Source organism: Podarcis cretensis (genome assembly GCF_951804945.1).
Source record: "Podarcis cretensis genome assembly, chromosome: 6".
Classification (NCBI taxonomy): Eukaryota; Metazoa; Chordata; class Lepidosauria; order Squamata; family Lacertidae; genus Podarcis; species Podarcis cretensis.
The window spans coordinates 2,799,988-2,818,597 of record NC_137175.1 but is presented as its reverse complement, the minus strand read 5'-3'; the positions used below and the strand labels follow the sequence as shown (position 1 = coordinate 2,818,597).

Genomic DNA, 18,610 nt, shown 5'->3' with positions numbered 1-18,610 from the left:
CAGTAATCTCTGCATATTCAAATCTCCCTTTGTTGCTGGTTGATCTTGCAAACGACTGCCTGAAAAGACTTTTTGTCATGAAGATGGCTCTGCCCATTTTGCCATGAAGAGGGGAGAGAGGGGGCTCCCCAAAAGTCTTTTGCAAGAATTGGCCTTATAGAAATCACAGTGCTTTTTGTTTAAGCAAAGGGGGAAACAAAAACAAAAGCGGTAACCTTCCAGCCAGCTCATTTCTCTAGGAACTGTATCCCACTGTGAGCGCAAAGGTGAGGCAAAGGATGTCGTGACAATCAAGGTTTATTATTATTATTATTTAGAAGTTTGCATGTTGCAGTGCAGGAACCAAAGCCATGTGGCAGATAACATTATCCGGACCACAAGAGTCATCAAAAATCCCAAACCCTGCAACGCAGGAATCTCTTATCCGAAGTGGGACTCAAACACAAGACCCGAAATTGAGAGTTTCATACTCTACCCACTGAGCTATTCCACCTATCCTATGCATGGCCCAGAAATCGCCATTGATTGTGGCGACCTTGATGCCTTTGAAAAGAATGGAGGCAAGGCTCCATGGAAACCTGCCAACTACATACTGTCTGAGCCAGAGGTTCCCAAACCCTTTTTTTCCTGGACTACAACTTTCACCAGATTTTTTATTGATAATAAATGCACTGGAAAACAAAAAAGTTCTAGCACTGCCTGACTGGTTAACATAGAATGTAGCTACTTTAATACATGATCATGGGCCACCCAGAAAGTATGAAACAATGCAGCTACTTAAGAACACAAATAATTCCCAAAATGTAGTTATGAGTGAGAGATATTACTTTCTTGGGCTCCATGATCACTGCAGATGCTGACAGCAGCCATGAAATTAAAAGACGCCTGCTTCTTGGGAGAAAAGCAATGACAAAGCTAGACAGCATCTTAAAAAGTAGAGCCATGGTTTTCCCAGTAGTGATGTATGGAAGTGAGAGCTGGACCATAAAGAAGGCTGATGGCCGAAGAATGGATGCTTTTGAATTCTGGTGCTGGAGGAGACTCTTGAGAGTCCCATGGACTGCAAGAAGATCAAATCTCTCCATTCTGAAGGAAATCAGCCCTGAGTGCTCACTGGAAGGACAGATCCTGAAGCTGAGGCTCCAAGACTTTGGCCACCTCATGGGAAGAGAAGACTCCCTGGAAAAGACCCTGATGTTAGGAAAGATGGAGGGCACAAGGAGAAGGGGATGACAGAGGACGAGATGGTTGGACCGTGTTCTCGAAGCTACAAACATGAGTCTGACCAAACTGTGGGAGGCAGTGGAAGACAGGAGTGCCTGGCGTGCTCTGGTCCAGGGGGTCACGAAGAGTCGGACACGACTAAACGACTAAACCACAACACAGTTATGAACGTGGATCCTGTTTTTGGCTGGACCTCCATACTGCACGGAAATGCTTCTTTGCTTGTCCTTGATTGCCCCTGCCACATTTGCCACCCTCTCCTGCCACAATAGGGTGGCATCCCACAGCCTTCGAGAACCACTGGCAGCCATCTTGGGCGACTGAAAGAGGATCACACACGTTAAGGCAGAGGTTTTCTTTTATATATTTATTGATTTTTTTAACATATCAGTTCCAACAGTCATACAACATATCTTTTCATCTTATACAATATTTTAGACTTCTGTCAACACCTCTGATGATTTTCCGTTCCTTATCACTTATTCTGCATTTCTTAATTTCTATATTACATTTAATTATCCTTAACTAATAATTCTCTCCATAGTCCTTTCAGTATTTCAAATAATCCACTTTACAAAACTTCTTGCAGTCCTACTAGCGTAATCTGTTCATCACAATTACTTTTCAAATAGTTTATATATTTACTCCAGTCTTCTAGGAATCTTATCCCACAGGTTTTGAATCATTCCTTTTAATTTATCTGAAGGAGCGTCTCCACCCCCATTGTTCTGCCCGGACACTGAGGTCCAGCACCGAGGGCCTCCTGGCGGTTCCCTCGCTGCGAGAAGCCAAGTTACAGGGAATCAGGCAGAGGGCCTTCTTGGTAGTGGCACCCGCCCTGTGGAACGTCCTCCCACCAGATGTCAAAGAGAAAAACAACTACCAGACTTTTAGAAGACATCTGAAGGCAGCCCTGTTTAGGGAAGCTTTTAATGTTTAATAGTTAACTGTATTTTAGTGTTCTGTTGGAAGCCGCTCAGAGTGGCTCAGGAAACCCAGCCAGATAAATAATATATTATTATTATTATTATTATTATTATTATTATTATTATTATTATTAAATTTTGCATAGTCCATCAACTTCATCCTCCATTCTTCTTTCTTAATGCAGAGGTTTTCAACCTTTTTGGGTCCACGGCTCCCTTGACCAGCTACATGCTTCCTGCAGCACCCCTGTGGGGCTCAGGAGCCCAGTTATGTCCCCCCTTGCCCGCAGAGCTGGCAGCCCCTTGCCCCTTTTCAAACACCCTCCCTTGTGGAAAGTTCCCTCAGCCTTCTCTCCCCTCTCCTTGGGAGTCCTCTGGGCAGCTGCTGCTGCTGCCCCTGGTCTCTGAGCTGCTCCCCCAGCCCCAAAGAAAGGTGTATCCTCACACTGCCCCACAGAGGCCTGGGAAGCACTCCCTGGCCAGCCCCAGAGGCAGATTCACCTGCAGAGCTTGTAGCCAGGGCTGGTGCAATGAACAGCCGTGGAAGCCTTTGGGAGGCAGAGACATGAGAGGGCATCAGAGAAAGGAGGGAAGGAAGGAAGGAAAGAGGGACAGAGGCCAGTGTTGTCCGCAGCACCCTTGACCATCCTTCATGGCACACTGGTTGAAAACCACTGCATTAATGGATGAGGATAAGGTTTGCAGTGGCTCCTAGTCACAATGGCTATGCGCTACCTCCAAGACCAGACGCAACATGCCTCTGTATTCAGTCATACCTTATTGGGTTGAAATAAACGACAGACAAGTGGTGGATGTCATATGGGAGGCATCTCTCGAGCATGTCTCGGGGAGTCCCTTTTATTGAATATTACAGCATTGCCACATATGTGCTTGTTGCTGATTGGTTAACACAAGTACAAAGCAAAGGTTACATATAGACATTAATCATCAATAGATTAAAGGGTGGGAAAGGGAACACAGAATTGGACAGGCGTGAAAGCTTCCTTATTAAATTATAACTAGTGATTAATAGTGATTAATATATCGCATTCATCCGTAGATGTGGTCAACCAAGCACTAAGAACAGGTCAGAATGTGATGTTTTCATGAACTCATGGTGAACTGAACATTCTAGGGTGATGTGCAGAAACAAAACTTTCCTTCAATACCTCATGTTACATCCGCTTCATGTTACGTTCTTTCAGGATACGTCCCGCGGCGACCTGGATGTACTGGAAAGGGTTACTTCCAGGTTTCGCCACTCACGCATGTGCAGATGCGCAAAATGACGTCACGCGCATGCGCAGAAGTGGCGAATCGCAACTTGTGCAGACGCGGGTTGCGTTCTTTTCATGTTGCGAACGGGCCTCTGGAACGGATCCCATTTGCAACCAGAGATACCACTGTACTAGTTTCTGGGATGGCAAGTGCGCCAGGCCAGTGCTCTGGCAATTTGGCCCTGGGCTTCTCGTGGGCATCTGGGGACAATAGGATGCTGGACTCAAGGGGCCTTTGGTCTGATCCAGCACCCAGGCTCTTCTCATGCTCTCAAGGCATACTTTCTGCCAAGCAGGATTTGAGAAGGAACACAGAACATCTGCCGCCTTCCACAACGCCATGCCATCCAGATGTTTTGGAGAATATTTGCTTCCGGGTTGGGGAAAGGTAGTTGCAAAATGCATCATGTGCCATGAGAGGTAGCCCCTTGCTATGTTGCAGTAGGAGATGCTGAGGTGCCCTGCAATGGAGCCTGCCCTGTCCATCACCCCTGCCCTCCTTCCTCCAGGCCACGGGTTCAACAGGGGCCTTTTAAAAGTCTGGAACTTGCCTCCTCCCTGTCAAGAACGTCAAGAATGTCCTCTATGTGACATCCTTTTATATATATGATAGCCATGTTCAAATATATAAAAGGATGTCACATAGAGGAGGGAGAAAGGTTGTTTTCTGCTGCTCCAGAGAAGCAGACACGGAGCAGTGGTTCCAAACTACAAGAAAGAAGATTCCACCTAAACATTAGGAAGAACTTCCTGACCGTAAGAGCTGTTTGACAGTGGAATTTGCTGCCAAGGAGTGTGGTGGAGTCTCCTTCTTTGGAGGTCTTTAAGCAGAGGCTTGACAACCATATGTCAGGAGTGCTCTGATGGTGTTTCCTGCTTGGCAGGGGGTTGGACTCAATGGCCCTTGTGGTCTCTTCCAACTCTATGATTCTATGATTCTAAGAACGTAGGAAGAGCCTGTGGATTAGGACAAAGGGGAGCCCATTTAGTCCAGCATCCTGCTCTCATTGTTGCATGCGGGGAAACCAGCAAGCAGGACCTGAGTGCGAGAGCCCCACACACTCCTGGAGTTTCCCGCAACTGGGATTCAGAAGCACTGCTGTGGAGGCAGAGCAGAACCACCCTAACTAGTAGCCATCAATAGGCGTCTTTTCCTCCATGAATTTGCTCCAATCCTGAATTAAAGCCACCCAGGTTGGTGGCCATAACTGCCTCCTGTGGGAGGAAGTTCCATAGGTTAACTATGTGCTGGGTGTTCATATTCCCTCTGGCACCATTTGGTTTGGCCTCGTTTTGGGACCCCTGTGTAGCTCCCCTGTCGAATGTCAGATTACAGGTAGGTAGCCGTGTTGGTCTGCTGTGGTCGAAACAAAATTTAAAAATTCCTTCCAGCAGCACCTTAGGGACCAACTAAGTTTGTCATTGGTATGAGCTTTTGTGTGCATGCACACTTCTTAAGATACCGAATGTCAGATTGTCAGTTCCTAGGGGCAGGGACCTTGGGGCTGGGTGCACTCAGAGTGGCGTATGCTTCCTAGAAACCAATAAAAACAGGGGTCATGTCGCTGTGCATTGGAAATCAGAACGCTCCTGCATTTGGGAAGATGTTCTGGGATCACTGAAACGCGCTGGGGAGACTGAAGCAGCGGGGAGACGTGCCTTCTACTTTGCAAGGCAATGGGGTTACCAGAGAGCCATCCTGCCCAGGAAAATATTCACCCCAGGAAGCAGCACCCCCGTCCATTTCCTGGTTCTGCTGTGTGCGGACTCTGGGTTACTTACTGGGCGAGGCCCCCACCTCCTTCCCAACCCCCACCCTGCTCAGGCCAGGCCACCTCGCCCCCTCCTTCCTTCGCGTCGCCAGCCTCACCTATTTTCTCCACCTCCCTCCCCCATCCCACCCCCTGGAAACTTTTGCTTTTGGCCACCCGGGCCCTGCCGGAGGCCGAGGGATCCGGAGAGAAGCATGCGGTGGGGGATGGGGGGGGCCTCTGGGAGGAGAATCTGGCCTGGGGGTGGGGAAGGCGCCCGGTGCCTCCTCCTCCCTCCCCCTCCCCCCCCCCAGGCCTGGCCAAATCATTCACCTGGAGGCCCGCCTCCTGCGCTTTCAACTGGCCCGGAGAGGATTAGGGAGATTTTGGGGTGGGGGTTGGGAGGGGGGAGGGGACGTGCTCGGCGCCGATCCCCTCCCCCTGATACCCCCCCCACTGCCCAGAAGGAGGAGGGGCGCCCGACGGGACAGCAAGGGAGCCAGCGAGCCCAGGAGCGCAGCGCGGGGAGGGTTAACCCGCCCATGTAAACGTCGTCTGGGGCTTGTCAGTTTCCGATTCGAGACCCGGGAAAAAAAGGGGGAAAAGGCACGCCTGGCAGCGGGCGGGCACAGCAGCCTCGGCGGCAGCAGGAACGGCGGAGACCCCGACGGAAAGGAAGAGGAGGCGGGCGTCGAGGTGAGCGCCCTCGGGCGCCGTGCTGGCGGGCGGACTGGTGGGGAGCCCGAGCGGGGGGGGGGTTCCCGGGGATCGCGCACCCCGGGATCGGGGCCCTGGGAGAAGAGCTCCCGGGGGCTTTGTCCTCGTGGGGAGGGAAGAGGAAGCCGGGCACTGGGAGGCGCACCGACCACCGCGATTCAGCTCGCCCGGGGGTTGGTGAGGAGGGCGCGTGTGGTTTTGGCCCCCTCCCCGCTTCCTCGCCCCCTTCCTCGCTCCCCGTGGAGTTTCCCAGCCAACGCTCGGCTGCCTCGACGGCGGCGCAGCCCCCGGGACCAGGAAGAAGCGCGCGCGCCGGGGAAGGTGGGATGCGCAGCCCGGCGGTGCGCGCCGTTCCACGCCGGAGCTCCCTCCAGGGTAAAAGCGCGCAGGGCGGTAGCCTCGTCGGGTGGGGAGAATGCCGTCCCCTCGCAGGGGTACAGCCCATTCTCACAACAGCCCAGTGAGGTGGGTCCCCGCTTTTCTCCTTTTGCCGAAGGGGGACGGAGGTTTGAGTAGCCCAAAGCCCGGCCGTGACGTCGAGGCTGCGCCCCTTTCCAAACTTAGCCCCATGGAACTTATGCGTTTTTTGTAGGATCGCACTGCAGGACCTTCTTTCTGTCCTTTTGGGGCGGGCCACGCATTGCCTACACTGACCCCCTTCTCCACTCAATGGGGGAACCGTGGGACCCCCCCCCCCGGGCCTGGCGTTTTTGCCCTCTGGGCTGGGCTGCTCAGCCTCCCGCCCCTTTCCTTTGTCCCCCGAAGCGGATTCCCCTGCGGGGCTTCCAGGTGGGAAGTGGCTGGTTCAAAACAACATCAAAGAGCTTTGCAAAAAGCAGCCCCCCCCGCCCCATATCTTTTCTCCTCTCCACTGAGAAGCACCCCAAACCCAAGTAGGGCTGGGTTGGTGTTCTGCCCCAGTTGAGGACCAAGTGATCTCTCCAGAAACCATTTACTGTATCTGACTTTTTACCCTTTCCAGAAGTTAAACCTGTTTGATACCCAGTGGAAGTTTGAAGAGGAACTGACTCATTGTGGCAGAAGCCGATAAAAGGGTCCTTCTGTCACATGCAACAAATCAGTACATCAGCCTTCCCCAACGTGGTGCCCTCCAGATGTTTGTAGTCCATAACATCTGGTGGCACCAGGTTGGCAAGGGCGGATGCACATCTTTAAGGTGACATAATATGCCTCTTTGTTATAGGTAAAAGGGTGTTTGTGTGTGTTCATATAGCATGTGAAATGATGGGATCGCACATTGACAGAGTGCCCAGCTTTTACATTTTATGCCAGCCTTCCCCAGCCTGGCACCCTCCAGATGTTGTTTATCTATTTATGTACATTTTATATTTATTAATATTTCTCAGGTTCCGTCACACAGAAAAAAAAGGGTCTCAAAATGAGTTAGCAAGATATAACGCTATAAAGTGACCATTTTGGCTGTGGTGCTGATGGGATTTGTGGTTCAGCTGGAGGGCGCTAGCTTGGCGAAGACGACTTTTAAGCCATGCCACTGGCAATCCTCTGCAAGGGGAAAGTTCACAGAACGGTTAGAAGCCCACGTGCACAACCCATGTTTGCAATTTGAGATGGCTGCGATGTGGCCCATCTCCCCTTGAAGACACCTAGGTGGAATGCATGCCTTTGAGAATGGCTGATTCATTGAGAGCTCTTTAAACCATCCATTTACTGATGAATCTTACTGAGGTCTATGGAAATTTCCTGTGCAGAAAGTGTCTGAAGATTTCAGAATGAAGCGGGGTGTGTGTGTGTGTGTGTGTGTGTGTGTGTGTGTGTAACTCAGAAGATCATACTTGCATTGGTTGTTTACTAACTTTTCTGCAATAGACACATTGATGAGAGTTAGAATATAATCACTCTTTGGCTGATATTCTCAACAATACCGAAATGTGCATTTGTTAACTCTTGAAACCTTTGACCACATTTTTATTCACAGAAGTGGGGTGGCTACGTCCTACACCCACATATGGGTAAAACTGCTGTACAATGCTAGTCTTACTCAGAGTAGACCTATTGACGTTAATGGTTGTGAGCGACTCAAGCCCACTGATTTCAACGGATGGCATCCAGCTAAACAATTCCACTAGGGAACCTTTTAGTCATCTTCTTTAGCCCCCATGCCACTAAATATGGGTTTCCCTGCAACTCTTTGGAGAAATTTTTAAGGTGGCTTGTTTGTGCTAGTGGAACTATTTGACTAGATATCAACCGCTGGGTCTGCTCTAATTAGCTAAGTGGCTCCCAAGCCTTCTCAGGCCACCTCCCCCTTAGTTGCAGAAGCTCATGCTCAGGGACCCCTGCCCCCCCAAGCATTATTCAAAATAGTGATTTGCACCACCCCTTAAGAAATATAGCAACCCAATATAATTCAAAACAGCAACCATTAATTGCACATTTATTCCAACTCCAATTAGAACTAGTCAGTTTAATTTAATTCAACAAAACTGATCACCTTGATCCAGAGATACCAGCTTTTAAAAGTCTGAGAGTGATTGACACCTCCAGCACTTACCCCCCCTCAGTGCCTGCCTCTTGCCTTTTAGCACCCCCCCCCCCGCAGATAACCCCACAGCCCCCATCTTACGACTGGCTGCCTTGGGAACCACTGGATATTACAACCCACATATTTTGCCTATCTTTTGGGCATTATTTACACAACTCTCCATCCATCTGAGACTTTTCCGTTGCTGCTGTTCTGTGAACAGAGGACAATCAGTTGTGGAATAACGGGGGGGGGGGGGGCGGGGAGCCTGACTCAAACATGGCAAGGCTGCAGTGGCTGGTCCAAGGGGCTACCATCTTGTTTAAGAGAGCTTGCCACTGCGACTGGGGCTTATGTTTGCAGGCCAGGTTCTTAAGGCTGCTGCGAATGTCCCTGGGTGTTTCTCTTCTCTATGCTGGGGGGTTGACAGCCGCGCCTGGGAAATGGTGGCGCCTGACGTGATGTGAGAAAGCATGAAGGCCTTGCCTGCCAGCGGTGCATTCACACATGCCACTTTTGGTGTTCTGAAGCAGCCTGCTTGTGCCGCAGCGATTCTTCGCTGGGTTGTGGAGTTTTAAACTCCACAACTGCAAAATATGGAAAAGGAGTGTGTTGGCGCTGGGGGTGTCGCTTTGGACAAAGAGATGTGCAATGCATGCACCATGTTGCGACTCCAGGGTTGCAATCCCCCCTGGAAATGTATGTCTGAATTGGGTTTTAAGCCCACCAGGACCTTTGTAACACTCAGAGAAGTCTGGGTGCCATATGTGCATTTGAGACCTCCCCCTTCCTTATCTTCTCAGCCAGGTTGCACTGTTTGTCCAGGCCAATGTGGCCTTGTCCATGCGGGAGGCCCAAGACAATGGCCCTCTCCTTACAAAGGGCCTGAGGGAATTGGTCTTGAGGCTAGATAGCACTTCAAATGGGCCTGCAAGCTTTCGACACTCATTTTACCTGAAAAGCTGGCTCTGGGTGGTTGTTCTGTGTATGTTTTCAGTGCATCAACAGCCAGAAGTAGCAGTGTTTCTGAATACCAGTTGCTGGAAGCCACTGCAGGGGAGAGGGCCGCTCCTGTGTTCGAATCCTGCCTGTGGGCTTCCCCCAGGCATGGTTTGCCACTGTGAGAAAAGGTTGCTGGACTGGATGGGCCATTGGCCTGATCCAGCAGGCTGCTCTTAAAGATAAAGGGACCCCTGACAATTAGGTTCAGTCGCGGACGACTCTGGGGTTGCGATGCTCATCTCGCTTTACTGGCTGAGGGAGCCAGCGTACAGTTTCCGGGTCATGTGGCCAGCATGACTAAGTCGCTTCTGGCGAACTAGAGCAGCGCACGGAAACGCCATTTACCTTCCCGCCGGAGTGGTACCTATTTATCTACAGTGGTACCTCAGGTTACAGATGCTTCGGGCTATAGACTCCTCGCGGGTGGCGCTGTGGGTTAAACCACAGAGCCTAGGACTTTCCAATCAGAAGGTCGGCGGTTCAAATCCCCGTGACGGGGTGAGCTCCCCTTGCTCAGTCCCTGCTCCTGCCCACCTAACAGTTCAAAAGCACACCAGCACAAGTAGATAAATAGGTACCGCTCCGGCGGGAAGGTAAATGGCACTTCCGTGCACTGCTCTGGTTCACCAGAAGTGGCTTAGTCATGCTGGCCACATGACCCAGAAGCTGTACGCCGGCTCCCTTGGCCAATAGAGCGAGATGAGCGCCGCAACCCCAGAGCCGGCCACAACTGGACCTAATGGTCAGGGGTCCCTTTACGTTTACTTTAACCCAAAAATAGTACCTCTGGTCAAGAACTTTGCTTCAGGATGGGAACAGAAATTGTGCTCCGGCGGCGTGGTGGCAGTGGGAGGCCCCATTAGCTAAAGTGGTATCTCAGGTTAAGAACAGTTTCAGGTTAAGAATGGATCTCCAGAACGAATTAAGTTCTTAACCCGAGTTTCCACTGTACTTACACTTTGAGGTTCTTTTGAACTGCTAGGTTGGCAGGAGCAGGGAGCTCACCCCATGGCAGGGATTCGAACCACCAACCTTCTGATTGTCAAGCCCTAGGCTCTGTGGTTTAGACCACAGCGCCACGCATGCCTTTGATAAAAGGACTGGTTATGCCAACCTGAGTCTAAGCTGCTTGACTTAGATAGCATCTCCCATTCTTTGGGAGCAGAATGTGTGTCTTGAGCAGATATTAGCTGGTGGTTAGAGGCAGTGAGCCATTCCTGAGTCAGGGGAAGGAAGAGGAGACGACGGGAGTTCTAAACGCTCAGTTATAAAACAGAAGTTTCCTGGCGCTCGAGGCCTTCCGGTAATGATGTAATTAAAGAAAGAGGGTGAAGGAGGGAAGGTGGATAGGAATGGAGCCACATCCTCTGTTAGAATGGCGAGAGGTGATGCTCTGGGAAGTTGCGTGTCAGAAAAAGAGAGAGCGACAGAGATAGGGGGAGAGGTCTAGGAGAGGCAACATTGCTTAGTTTTGGGGGCTAGAGGGCTAGGCAACATTGAAGCAGGGAGTTTAGATGCAAGGGGTAATTTTCACTTTGCATTTGTGCACTGTGGGAATGGTCACGTAATGTAGAGCTTGGGCCCAGACCCTGGTTGAAGCTCCAAGTCTCTGGCGGTGATTCAAACAACAGTGCTTCTGAGCATGTGGGGAGTTCCTTCATCACTACGGTGGGAGCCTCAGCCAAGCTGGGTGTCAGTGCTGCCAAATTATCATGGCTAAGGGTCTCCGCTTGCATTAGGATGGGTTGTGCATTATATCATGTCCCAGCCACACTCCCACTGCAATCTGAAGATGCAAAAAATACTGCAGGGCTGTTTTGATGATAATTGATTACGGATAATGCATGTGCTATGCTTTGAACACTCCAGATAGCACACATTGTTTGAAATATGAATGCTGTCCCTCCAAATCCTGAAGGGAGCTAAGAACCACAGCAATAAAACCAATTACAGTAGACAAAATTATACAGTGGAACAAACAAACCTGGGATGCAATTAAAGTGGCCGACCGCAGGAGAGCTCACAGCCAAGTTATTGTTGTGATGGTTAAAGATCTGCGACAAGAATGCTTGTTGTCAACCATTTCCTTGTAAAAACAAATTAGACACTGCTCATAAGTTTATTTCCCAACCATCAAATGGATCTTGCAGAAAAGCACATTGTAATATATGCTCATCCTTAGCTGTGACTAGGGAACCCGAAAAATCTGTGTATAAAAAAGATCAACATGTGAATTAAATGCATAAGAAGAATCAGGTTTCTGGATCTAGTAGAATCCCAAAATCTGTCACCCAGAGATTGATGGAAAAGATCCTAAGCTCAGGAAATTTTTTTCCAGGGATTTTGTAATAGTGCTCAAAGTCCTTCCACACATAATTCCACTCCTGGTTATCCCCAGGTCACTTAATATGAATAGTATAATTGAGGGAGGGGTAGGGAGAAAGGGGGAGGCCAGACTCTCCCCTACTCTTTCCACTGATGGGGGGGGGGAGAGGCTTGGCTTCCCTGGGGGCTGCACCAAGGTGGACACAAATAGGTAGCTGATATCCACCAAATTCACCCAAGATCTTTCATGAATTATTCCAAACCTTTTGCAAATATATTTTGAGGATGCTGATATTGGAGTTTGACACCATTGCTGCTTCTTCCAGCAGTGAGTTCCACAGGTTGTTTGGCCACTGCGATGACTCAAATTCTTGATTGAACTGTCCTGCTTCGCCATAGTTGGAATGTTTAAGTCTTCGGAAGACACCTCAAAGCACGATGCTTTTAAATGGAGATGGCTAAGTTTCAAGCCATCATTTGATCTAAGAGTGGGATACAATTCTTCTTTTTCTTCACCCTTCACCATAAGATCTCTTTTTTAATAGTCATCTGTCATTTTCATTTTACAATAAGGACAATGAATGATGATCCAAATACACTTTTAATTTCATCTTCCCCCTGCCCTTTCCATGGTTCACTTCATTATTTTCTTTTCTACTCTGTATTCTAATTAATCCCTATCTTTTCATTGTCTCATTTTCTATATCTCCCTAGTTATTACTGCTGAATTTATTCTGTTACTGTTAACTTTTTAATATGCTTACAGTAATACTGCCAATCAGAAGGTCAGCGGTTCGAATCCCCGTGACGGGGTGAGCTCCCGTTGCTCGGTCCCTGCTCCTGCCAACCTAGCAGTTCAAAAGGACCTCAAAGTGCAAGGAGATAAATATGTACCGCTCCGGCGGGAAGGTAAATGGCGTTTCCATGTGCTGCTCTGGTTTGCCAGAAGCAGCTCAGTCATGCTGGCCACATGACCCAGAAGCTGTACGCTGGCTCCCTCGGCCGATAAAGTGAGATGAGCGCTGCAACCCCAGAGTGGTCCGCGACTGGACCTAATGGTCAGGGGTCCCTTTACCTTTAATTTTCCAAATAATCTACAAAGCATTTTCAATCTTCTTTAAATAGTTTTCCATCTTGATCTCTTATTCTAGTTGTCAATCTTCCCATTTCTATATATTCTATCAGTTTCATCTGCCATTCTTCCTTTGTTGATATTATACCCTCTTTCCACCTCTGGGAATATTCCATTTGAGCTGCTGTAGTTGCATACATAAAGAGGGATTTCTAATCTTTCAATACACTTTCATCTGTTATACCTAGAAGAAAGGATTTTGGGCATTTAACCAATGATTTTTAAAACATTTTTTCCAGTTCATTATATATCATCTCGCAGTAAGTCTTAACCTTTTTGCATGTCCACCACACATGATGAAATGTACCTTCTTTTTATTTACATTTCCGACAGATATCTGCTTCAGATTTGTACATCTTTGCTAATTTACTTATACCACCTATAAATCATTTCCATGTGATTCTACCTTAGTGTGTAACATGCTGTAAATTTCAAATCCTTTTTCCATAATTTCTCCCATGCAGACAACTCTTACATTATGACCTATATCTCTTGCCCAGTGAATCATCGCCGATTTTACCAGTTCATCTTCCATTTCCCGTTTAGATAATAAGTTGTACATTTTGGACCTTCATCATAAGATCTCAGGGCGATTCATAGAATAAAATACAAGATAAAAACACGAGGAAATAACTAAAACAAAACTGGCAAAACAATAATACCCCCCTTCCCACAGGCACATATTAGAAGGCTGTAGAATATTAATCAGCCAAAGGCCTGGCTAAAGAGGAACATTTTTGCCTGGTACCTAAAAATATATAAGGAATGGTGCCAGGCAAACTTCCCTGGCGAGACACAAATGGGGAGTTTAAGTACTTCTGCTCCTCAGTTGCAATGAGCATCATTTCAGCACCTCATTGACCCCTGTGGAAACAGAATGATAACATAAGAACCATGTGTGGATCAGGCCCAAGGCCCATCTGGTTGGCCACTGAGAACAAGATGATGGACAAGATGAGCCATTGCCAGCAGGATCCTCTTTTCTTCTTAAGGCACCTATGTTAATCTACAAAGCCCCAACCAACTTGGGACCAGGATGCCTTAAAGTTGCCCAGCTCTGAGATACCTGAGTCAGGTATTCCTCTTCTCACAGTGGCCCACCAGATGCAACCAGCGTCGCTCTCCTGGCAGTCCTCTTCACCTTTGCCTTCCAAAGGTTTCTTGAAAGATCTTTATATGCCACTGGGCTTATACAGCTGTTTAAACCAGTCATTTTATGTTTTATGGCAGTAGCAATAAACGAGCTGGCGGTAGAGAAATGCTTTTATAAACAAATAAACAGACGTATTCTAGGAGGAGCAGCAGTTGCAGAGTGGAGATCCTCTGAAATGAGGGCAAAGACTTGTGGCCTGCCTACATAAATGCTCTCAGCATCAAGGACAGGGGTCAGCAACGTGCGGCCCATGGGCCGGATGTGGCCTACGAAGACTGTTTTACTGGCCCACGAGCCGCCCCCAAACTGAGCCGCCTGCTCAGCGACTCGCCCAGCCCAGCACGGCATGGGGACTCTCCGAGCGGTGCAGGAAATTGCGTCTGCGCATGCGCAGATACAGGAGATTGCGTCTGCGCATGTCCAGACGCTGAAAAATGCTTCTGCGTAGGCATGATTTTTGGCGTCTGGGCATGCGCAGAAGCGATTTCCGGCATTGCAGACATGCGCATGTGGGATTTCCGGCGTCTGGGCATGCGCAGAAGCAATTTCTGGCACCGCGGACATGCGCAGGTGCAATTTTCGGCATCTGGACATGTGCAGAAGCGATTTCTGGCACCACGGGCACCTGCAGACGCAATCTCTGGCATCACGCTGCGCCAGTCCGGCCCACGGACAATCTCTGTGGGAGTGATCCTGCCCATGGCCCGTAAACCTTGCAGACCCCTGATCAAGGAGGACCTCCTTTACAGTCATGGCCAGCTGAGCAGGACTTGCGCTCCTGAGTTTCTCTTCCCTTTTCCTTTTCGCAACCTCCATGTCACTCCTTTGTGCACAGTCTCTGGCCTGACTGTTTTCCTCTACCGACTCTTGCTTGCCCTCCTCCCCACCTCCTTGTCAAAAGAGTCTAAATTCTGTTGCAAAGCCTAGTTAATTTGGTTCCAGAACAAAGCATGCAAATTAAGAGGTGCATAATTGTTGCTGATTTGCACAATTTAATGAGACTGTAGCTGCTGAGGTTTTGGTTTTTTTTAAGTGCCTGGCCTTGTTTCCAGAGAAGGTCTCTGCCTATAATCCTTGGCAAGGGCGGAGAAGTTGGCTTGGGTTCAACTGCTGATGGTGATGGATATTGTGTGTGTGATATTTGGGGACGAAGTGAAACCCACCAAATTAATTCAGACATTAAGGCCAAAGCTGGGATTTCTGCCCCCTTGACAGATCGTTTTCTTCTGCTGGCTGTTTTCGGGGGTGGGGTGGGGGGACATATTAGGAATATATTTTTGGGTGGGAGCACTGTGAACTCCATTCAGATCTGGTGCTCAAAGTAAATTCCTGGATTTTAGAATTTTCTTTAATTCTAAATGTATGTCTTTTGCAACAGGCTCTGGTTGGTGGATCCTAATAAAAATCAAAGTAGATTCCGCAAGCCTTGCCTGTTCCTGGTCTGCGCAGATTAGCTGCACTTTAACCTGGGGGATCGTATGGAAATCTCTCCTAGCTGTACCTTGAGAAGCCAGGGATTGGACCTGGGATCTTGTTGCCTGCAAGGAAAGAGTTCTAACCACAGAGCCACATCCTTTGTCTTTCCCATAAGCACTGTTAGTATGCGTGAAACTGGCCACTTTTTACTTGGAATACCAGTTTCTAATAAATCAAGTTACTTTCATTTTTTGAAAAAACAAACAAACATGTAGATGTATTATCGATTTTTCAAGCAACAGCTCAACCAGATTTTGTTTGTGCACCAAAAATCCCCACCGTTTTAACATTTTCAATTATTCCGAAAGTGGTAGCAAACTGAGGGTTTGCAGAAAACGCCATTCAGTAGCAGAAAGTGGTTCATTTTAGGGAACCACTGACATGATTTTATAACCCACATGGAGAATGCTAGTGGATTTTCTAAATACCGTATTTTTCGCTCTGTAAGACGCACCCAGACCACAAGACGCACCTAGTTTTTGGAGGAGGAAAACAAGAAAAAAAATATTCTGAATCTCAGAAGCCAGAACAGCAAGAGGGATCGCTGTGCAGTGAAAACAGCAATCCCTCTTGCTGTTCTGGCTTCTGGGATAGCTGCGCAGCCTGCATTCGCTCCATAAGACGCACACACATTTCCCCTTACTTTTTAGGAGGGAAAAAGTGAGTCTTATAGAGCAGAAAAAATGGTACGTTACAGGCATTTAAAATACCGAACTACTTCTAGAAGTGATCCGTGCACCCATTTTCCTCCTGGACTGTGGTTCCAGCTGTCGGTACTGTTGAGCCCAATGCACCGTGCGCCGCTACATCCCAGGAGCGGGCAGTGCTCTCCAGCTCTACCAAATGGTAGATATTTGGAGAGGAATGTGGGGTGCTGGCCCCTTCCTGCGGTGAGGCCTTTCTTCCTCAGACAGACCTTGAGCCTAGCCTCTGCAAGCTCCACAACCGAACAAATGCAGAATTGCTGCATGGGCAAAAAATGATCTGGGGGCTCGTGGGGTGGATTCCTCCCCAGCCTCTTGTCTTGAGCAATGGCTTTTTTTGCCTCCCCACTTCCACCTACTCTTTGAAGACTGGAGCCTCTTTGGAATATTAGGGGGGTGGGCAGGGAAATGACTAGACCATGTGAAAAAGGAACATAATATTTTAGCTGCAGTTCATTCATTTCCAGCTTTGTATTCTTGCTATAAAAAAGTGCACCTATACATTCCGTTGTTGTGCCCATAACCTCGGTTTAAGGTGCCCTTTGTTGTTGTTGTTGTTTAGTCGTGTCCGACTCTTTGTGACCCCCTGGACCAGAGCATGCCAGGCACTCCTGTCTTCCACTGCCTCCCGCAGTTTGGTCAAACTCATGCTGGTAGCTTTGAGAACACTGTCCCACCATCTCGTCCTCTGTCGTCCCCTTCTCCTTGTGCCCTCCATCTTTCCCAACATCAGGGTCTTTTCCAGGGAGTCTTCTCTTCTCATGAGGTGGCCAAAGTCTTGGAGCCTCAGCTTCAGGATCTGTCCTTCCACTGAGCACTCAGGGCTGATTTCCTTCAGAATGGAGAGGTTTGATCTTTTTGCAGTCCATGGGACTCTCAAGAGTCTCCTCCAGCACCAGAATTCAAAAGCGTCAATTCGAAAGGTGCCCTTTAGCTCCTGGTTTTCATATCTCAGTTTCTTAACACTGGTTGGAAGTTTTTGGGTGTCCCGGGCATTGTGGAAGCCCCCTCTCCCAAGAGCTGGTCCCCCGCACTTATGACTGCCATGCAGAGAGGCGGGTGGGCAAGGCTTCAGCAACTGTCTTCCTCCTCCAACACCTGCACCCTCTCCCTTCGACTTGCACCTCCCTTGTTCCTCCGTTGGGGCCCCAATTAAACAAAATTCAGCCAGAACTTGCTAAATGGCAACCAATTATTTCTGCATCCCTTTGAAAGGAGCGAGAGGGGGCAGCTCTGCAAGGACAAAAGGCTGGGATTAACTCTGGAGAAAGGAGGCGGGTTAAGAAAGAGGCAGCAGCCCAGGTTTCTGGTGGGGGCAGCTGCTCCCTCCCCCCAAAACCTAAGACCAAAAGAGCAGCCTGCTGAATCAGGCCAGTGGTCCATTTGGCCATCATCCTGTTGACTGTATGCTCCCAATGGGAAGCCCACAAGCAAGCTTCGGCTGGGGAGGGCGGGATATAAATAAAATTTTATTATTTTATTATTTTTATTATGAGCTCAACAGAGACTTTCCGCCTCCTGTGGTTTCCAGCAACTGAGATTCACAAGCATTGCTGCCTCCCATGGTGGAACCAGAGCAGAAATATCCTGGCGAGGAGAAATCAATAAACCTCTCTGCCTCTCTTCCGTGAATTTGGCCAATTTGTCCAATCCTCGTATCTACGGGACCGCCTCTCCTTGTCTGCCCCGCAGAGGACCTTAAGGTCCATGAATAACCATAGTTTAGAGGTCCTGGGCGCTAAGGAAGTCAGATTATCCTCCACCAGGGCCAGGGCCTTCTCAGTGATGGCTCCGACCTGGTGGAATGCTCTGTCCCAGGAGACCAGGGCCCTGCAGGATTTCACTTCCTTCCGCAGGGCCTGTAAGACAGAGCTATTCCGCCTGGCCTTTAATTTGAATTCAGCCTGATCTTTTATTTCCCTTCTCTTCCCTCCCTCTCCCCTTTTTATGAAGATCACATGCTCTGAGACCCCACAGCTAATTCTCCCCTGGCCCAAGTAGGACCAATTCAGCCAGCTAGCCCTGGGGATTATCTCATGCTTATTAGATGGATTTCCCCTAAATTGATTTCTGAACTTTGAATTTTATTGTTATTCATGTTTTTATACTGTATTTTATGCTGCTTTTACAATTAAGTGTTTTAAATTTGTTGTTAGCTGCCCTGAGCCCAGTTTTTGAACCAGAAAGGGTGGGGTATAAATAAAAAAATATTATTATTTTAAAGTTCGTGGCCCTCGCTGCCCCCTGTGGAAGCAAGCTCCATAACAGCTAGCTTTCAGGATCCAGCGCTTTTTGATAAAATCACTGACTATCAAGCCAGGAGCTGAGTCCCTCCATGTGTTTCTCCCCACACCACCCTAACTAAAAAAAAGATAGTTAGGAGAACTGAGATCCCATCTCGGGATGACCTGATCCCGAAG

At 48.6% G+C, this 18,610-nt stretch overlaps 1 protein-coding gene across 3 annotated transcripts in view; it reads left to right on the top strand.

Annotated features, from left to right (window-relative positions):
* The first annotated feature begins 5,706 nt into the window (after window positions 1–5,706).
* The window catches only part of DNMT3B (DNA methyltransferase 3 beta), a 54,698-nt gene continuing 41,794 nt past the window's right edge, over window positions 5,707–18,610 (top strand). The window contains exon 1 of one of the 3 annotated variants that reach the window (XM_079979132.1): window positions 5,707–5,874. The gene's annotated coding sequence lies outside the window, so the exon portion shown is untranslated. The remainder of the gene's footprint in view (window positions 5,875–18,610) is intronic. The other 2 variants (XM_079979130.1, XM_079979131.1) reach the window with 2 other exon arrangements.